General features: G+C 38.7%; 1 long non-coding RNA gene across 1 annotated transcript; it reads left to right on the top strand.

Moving 5' to 3' along the window:
- The first annotated feature begins 3,105 nt into the window (after positions 1-3,105).
- LOC135250690 (uncharacterized) lies at positions 3,106-4,226 on the top strand. The gene is made up of 2 exons (XR_010328985.1): positions 3,106-3,207; positions 4,090-4,226. It is a non-coding gene; the product is annotated as an uncharacterized LOC135250690 (long non-coding RNA).
- The last annotated feature ends 2,032 nt before the right edge of the window (positions 4,227-6,258 follow it).

The raw sequence follows: 6,258 nt of genomic DNA, 5'->3' as shown, positions 1-6,258 counted from the left end.
TGAGGGAGGATATTTCCCTTTACAAATATTCACAAGTTTGCACTGGCCACTGACATTCCCTTTGACGCGGCATTTGTTTTGAACTTAAACTGACCCAGCATCCCCGTCAGGGGCTGGAGAAGATCCTCTTGTATGTCACATCAACTCCAGTCTCCTCCAGCATGACCCCCGTTTCATCCGCCCTAGCTTCGAGTGAAGACCTGCATTTACAAGTAAGACCTGGGGTGCTGACAATACCCACGGATCCCCGATCACGTTTTCTCATTGTTTGCATGTTAATCCTACTCGCAGCTCTGATCATCAAAGGTTTAAATACGTATTACAGGCAAGGATCAGAGGGGGACGTTGTAAAACGGAATAAAGGAAATTTGGGAGTGGGGGTCGGGGATCTTCCCGTGATATTCATTGTTTAGGCTAAAGTTGTTTTTCACGATTCTTTTGCTATTCCGTGGAAATTTGAGTTTATGGAATTCACTGGCCGATCCATTAGGTAGGCCTAGACTATTTGAGACATTTTGTTCGTTATTAGGGCCAATTCAGATGTCAGCGAGACTAGGCTACTAGGTTAATGGTGCCTACAAATGTAAAGAGACCTATTGTGTCTTTGAAAACTTTTGAGTTGTCCTATTTCCTTGCCAAGTCATTAACACGAAAAGTCTTCAATGAGCTACTTAGCCTGTTTTGACAAGTGTGATTTCGGAGTGGGAAAGATTTGTCCAAGCAGACAAACCAGTCGTCCTGTTCCGTCAGGCATCGTCTCAGTTTAACAGAAGCACCTTTAATTGAACTTCTTTCTGACGGGGACCATTTATTCCTGCTTGCCGGCCTTGATATATCCCATGTGCGTATAGGCCGGGCTATTGGTGTTGATCGTCTTTACAGAAATAAACATTGGAGATGTAGGCTAACTGATATCTACTTTTGATAGAAGAAGATTCACACATTTCAAAAGAAAACTCGCCAAAAGACAAGGTGAATAAATCGTTATTTTATTCATAAATCCATATCATGTAATGCAGTTGAAATATTTGCGTAAAGTAGCAAAACTTTTAGTGGTCATGCAGGCCACCAAAAGGAGCTTGGACAACATTAGGCTACACGCATCATCAAACGGAAACGTTTTTTTTTTTTTTTGTCGTTTAACAAAAGTAACACCATTGAATGTATCCTTTTGTGTTGTTATATGGCTGGGACTAAGTGCTATGCGGGAGGCATATTCGCACAATTAATATTGCAAAAAACTATTACAAATAAGCAAACGTCTGAACCTGAGGTATTAGTGCCTTCAGAATGCTGAAGAACTTTTCCTGAGAGTTTCCTTCCCTTAAACAAGAAGGCATAGGTCAGTTTCATCATAAGACATTTAGTGAAAGAATCTTTGGTTATTTTGTCACTTTAGAAGAAAAATACAGGTAGGCTATGTAACAGCAGTGATTTAAAACTAGGCCTACAGTTTTAACACACTGGACCAAAATGCTGGAGTCATTTTAGAGCATGAAGACAATTTTACATATTTCAGAGATAACACTGCCACAAAGTCTAGAGTAAAGATTCCAAGGAAAACAAGGATGTTCAAGACATCTTGTAGTTACATAAGTATTAACAAGTTGTGTTGGTCATTGCTTTTTAATTGGTAGCTCATGGTTGCAGTCATTTGTTGACTGAATAGAACATTTGACAATTAGACATACATTTAAAACAATAACACATGTACGAGATTTCAATTCAAAAGTATATAATTTAACATTTTCAGACATTAGTGCAATTCCATAAACGTATTTAAGGACACATATAGCCATTTATTCAAGTTTGCTATAGCTTTCAAAACAGCTCCCCGTGTATGGATCAATTTATCCACCTGTAAACGCATTAACAAGTGTGGGGAGAACAAGGCGGAGAGGAAAAGGGAGAATTTATTTCTGGGGAAGACAATTTCTGGTTATTCGAAAGGCGAGGCAGGCAGACGACAGAAAGGCCTTCTTTCTCTCGTTTCTTCTGTTTCATTCTTCGGTTCTGAAACCATATTTTTACTTGTGTCTCATTAAGATGTAGGTTATGCGCAATCTCAACTCTTCTGGTCTTGGTAAGATATTTATTAAAATGAAATTCCTTTTCGAGTTCAGTTAACTGTTTGGTGGTGAAACTGGTTCGAGCTGTTGCAATTGCGTTCGTTAATCCGTACGCAATCGGTTTGCCTGAAAGTAAGTACAGCAAAGAATTAATCTTTCCGACAATAATTTTTAAAAGCCTATATTCACTTTTTCTAAATAGCCTACCATCTGTACATAACTTAACTGTACATAACTGTACATAAAACATTTCTTAGTTTTTTCATTGTTGATGTTACATTGCCTACTTACCTATTTTCGGATTGTTTCTTTTGATTTTCATCCATTCGAAAGTACTTGCTACTCCCTGCGTGTCCTGCGTGTCTCGCATTGAGTTGGTTATTGGACAAGTCTTCTGGCATGATGACAATCCTTGATCACCCACAGAAATCTGCCCTCTTGGTACGTTACTGATGAACTTGTTGTAGCTTATTTCACCAACTCCGTCGAAACATGGCTTCGCCTGGTGTGGAGGAAACGATCTATTTCCTGTGCATGGAAAGTTCATGTACTGGGCATGCACCCCGCTGTCCTCCACTTCGTAGTAACATCCATATGTTAAGTCATAATCTACACCCTGACCCAAACTGCTAAAGTCAGTGCCACTTACATTATTATAAGACGCCTCGATAACATATTGATGATGCGCTCCAGATGTTATCGACCGGGTGTTAGAATGATGATCCAGGAGATCTGTCGGAAGCCCCCCAGGAGTCTCTCTCGAGTACTGTAAAGAGACAGACCTGTGCTCACCATGGCAAATTTTTGCTGAAAGCGCCAACACATCGACACCCGAGATGTAGTCGTCCGCGTTCATTATGTCCTTTCGATAATACGCTGAAATAGGTGAGTGATTGCTTGTCTAGTTTTCCCTGATTACTTACTGTACTTACTAAGCTCAAGATGTAAATATTACCCGGTACTGACTGGGCGTGGCCATGCCCCCTTTGTCCAATCGGGAGCGCCAGGGGAAGGCCAAGCTTCTGCTTCCATTTGCCCGCCGTAGTTTCTAAACTTCATCTCTCAGTAGGGACTGAGGACTTGTGATGATTGCACTAAATGAGAAATTACGTAAGAATAAGTTTATAGGTTTTTCCAGGTAAGGGTTTTAAACGTTGAATGCTTTTTAAAAGAACTTTTATAGATTTTAAAGGAGCTAGGGGATCTTTAATACAAAGACAAATGGCCTGGCTTATCCTCATGTGTTTTAAACAGTGTTTAGTGAAATGTGTGTTAGATTATTTTCTAAATTTTACGGCGGATTACTTATATTGTTAAAGATTTCGCGTAGATTAAGTTACATAACCTGTAATTATTGTGAACTGTTGCCGAAAAGATCAAATAAAACTGGAGCCGGCGCAAGTAAACGTTACGTTTGTAATATCTGTGTTCGGTCTTGGGGAGGTAAACCTTTGCACTCAGTTTATAATTTAATTGAGGGTATGTCTATATTTCAAACACGATTTACGAAGACCTGTATCCAAAGCGGTGAATAAGCACGTTAATATGCTTTACACTAAAATGGTGGAATATTGACAAAAAAAATACGTATGGCAGTTTATAAATGAAAGCAAAAGCTATTGATTTTACACCTACATAGGCCTGCTACCCCGGCCCGCCCCTTTCGAAGAAAACCGCAAAGCAAACCTGTAAATTGTTTTGTTTGAAAGAGTAGGCCAGTTTGTGAGTCCATGTGTCCTACATAGCTTGACGTCCCACAAAAGTACTCAAACTAACTTGAGGCCATGTTTATTTTTAGAGCCTTTCATTTACAATAAAGACCCGTGCTATTAAATATATACATTTCACCACTGAATAATGGTGCGCACGAAAGCAGAGAAAGTTTCTACCAAACTTTATCAATACAGCCATATAGGCTCATAGTTAAATCGACTTATGCCTGCTCTAAAATGTCAAAATAACGTAAAGAATTTTGTTTGAAACCATAGCCTATATTAATTGTCTGTTCCTGTTATTTTAGTGTTACACTCCTTTGGTGGCGAATTTGGACGAAGCCCATCTGCCTGTGGTCTGTCGGAAGAGGTGGAACTGCTGTCGAGGAAAAAGTGCACATTCGGTGATTGATGAACTCTAAATAAAACCCCACTGACAACTGTAGGCCTACTCCCTAGAAAGCCACTTACCCGCTACTTCTTCCCAACTGCTAATTTGTGTCAGACCTCCCCTCAATCCAGAGCTGGCTGTTTTCGGATGTTGTAGCTAGTTAAAACAATACTTTAAATAGCCTACATGTTGTGTCCGCGCGAACAAAAGCCATGTGGTTATGTGGTATTTTATCACATGTAGGCAGTGTTCGAATTACGGGCGGATTTGGGGGTTTGACCCCCAAGTGACGCCACTGATGGGAAATATATTGTAATATATTCGTAATTCGAACACTGCATGTAGGCTACTGCCGTGTTTGAGAGGAAAAAACAAAGGGGCGTATTAGCTGTTTTCATTTTGTGAGCTTGCTATAGCACGCAAAATATGATATAGCTAGGCTTACATAAGGGGTTGGTGTGTCTGACAGAAGCTATGCAACACAAATTCATGTTTTAGGCTACATTTTTATGCACAACAACCACGGTCATCAGAATAATATCAACCACCATAATTCGAATGTCCTAGGAACGCAAAAGTTCAGAAAAATGTATCTAAGTGCAACGGTCGTTGTTATTAGTTCATTATGCATTTTTCAGTTGGTTCATCTTTTTTATTTTATATAGATCTGTAATTAGCCTGCAATATATTCGCGATTATTATTGAAGTTCGAAATAGTGGCAAAAGCGCTTCTGTTCATTCATATTTAATTACATTTTCTTGCCGGTCTTTACAAAGAATAGCCTACTTTATTGAAACAACCTTATTAAAATGACCATTCATTGCAATGTACTGTAACCTAGTCTAGCATTTTTTCCCGACTGCAGGTCTCTCAAAGATCAACGACCCAAAACACGTAGAAAGCATACAGAGGCGGCCACGTGACAGCTGTGCGTATTGGGCTTACTATAATCGTCAAGGATTTAAATACCTTCCACGTTTTAATTTGATATGGTAGATGCAGTTAATGCTTGAGGAGACACGTACGTAGTTAATACGTACGTAAATTAGAGGTGTTGTACACTCTGATTAGTGTTTTCTGTTACATTATATAGTACAATATAATGGCGTTCACTACACCTTTGAGATTGTTTCCAAATAGCCTGCTGGGGGCTAAAGCTTTTAGCTATTCAACCGGGCTACTAAAATACAACTGATCGCATGAAGTGTTATTACTATTTTATTATTTTAGTAACGTTTTCTGTTTTGTTCACAAAGAAATGAAATGAAAATGGCCATGTGAGGAAAAAATACGTCATCTAGCCTAGCCTAATGCTATACAATACTATTTATGTAGTATCTCTCTTTTGTTAAAAGTATTATCGCTGTAACACGTTTCCGTATTTTATATTAACATATACCTTTATAACATATAAGGGTAAGCTCCAAATTCTACTCGAATTCGTGTGTTACCACAAAAAAGCACAATGACAGTAATGCTGCAGTATTGAAAATCTGTGGAACAAATGTTTGGAAATGTTGAAATTCTGTTATGCATGGTCTGACCCCTTTACACTAGGGGACCAATTGTAATTGAATCCAAATCGTCCAAAACAGTATGAAGCGTTTTTAATAATCCGTAACGAAGTGAGAAAATCCAGAGAATCTACAGCAGAAGGACAGACATGTTTCTGTAAAAAAAAAAAGCAGGGCTCCTCGTCCTTACCAGAAAATAAAACGTGCTCTCTGAACTGTTTTCTTGTTTGGTCCGTCTCTGCTGGTAGTCTTGGAATAAATATACACATTATTCCAGTTTTGTTTTTTTAGAATATCCGCTCTAGAATCCCTAATTTGGACGATAATGGTCTGGTGTCTTTATTTATTTTTAGTTTCTATCCAAGTGGTCTATTTAATCCGCTACCTGGAACCCACACTTACATTTAGTGCAATGTCAAAAATGCTTTTTGGGCTTAGTCTGTTTAAATCCTGTTTTTTATTTCCAAAGCATTGTTTTGGTTTTTGTGAAGTCCTCTCATGTTTCCAAATGGACTTCAATGGTAGTTAACCAAATCGTCGATATCTAGAATGGAAAATTAAATGCAATAAC

This window comes from Anguilla rostrata, chromosome 3 (genome assembly GCF_018555375.3).
Source record: "Anguilla rostrata isolate EN2019 chromosome 3, ASM1855537v3, whole genome shotgun sequence".
Lineage (NCBI taxonomy): Eukaryota > Metazoa > Chordata > Actinopteri > Anguilliformes > Anguillidae > Anguilla > Anguilla rostrata.
The sequence above is the reverse complement of the archived record's forward strand: the minus strand, read 5'-3'. Positions and strand labels throughout refer to the sequence as shown.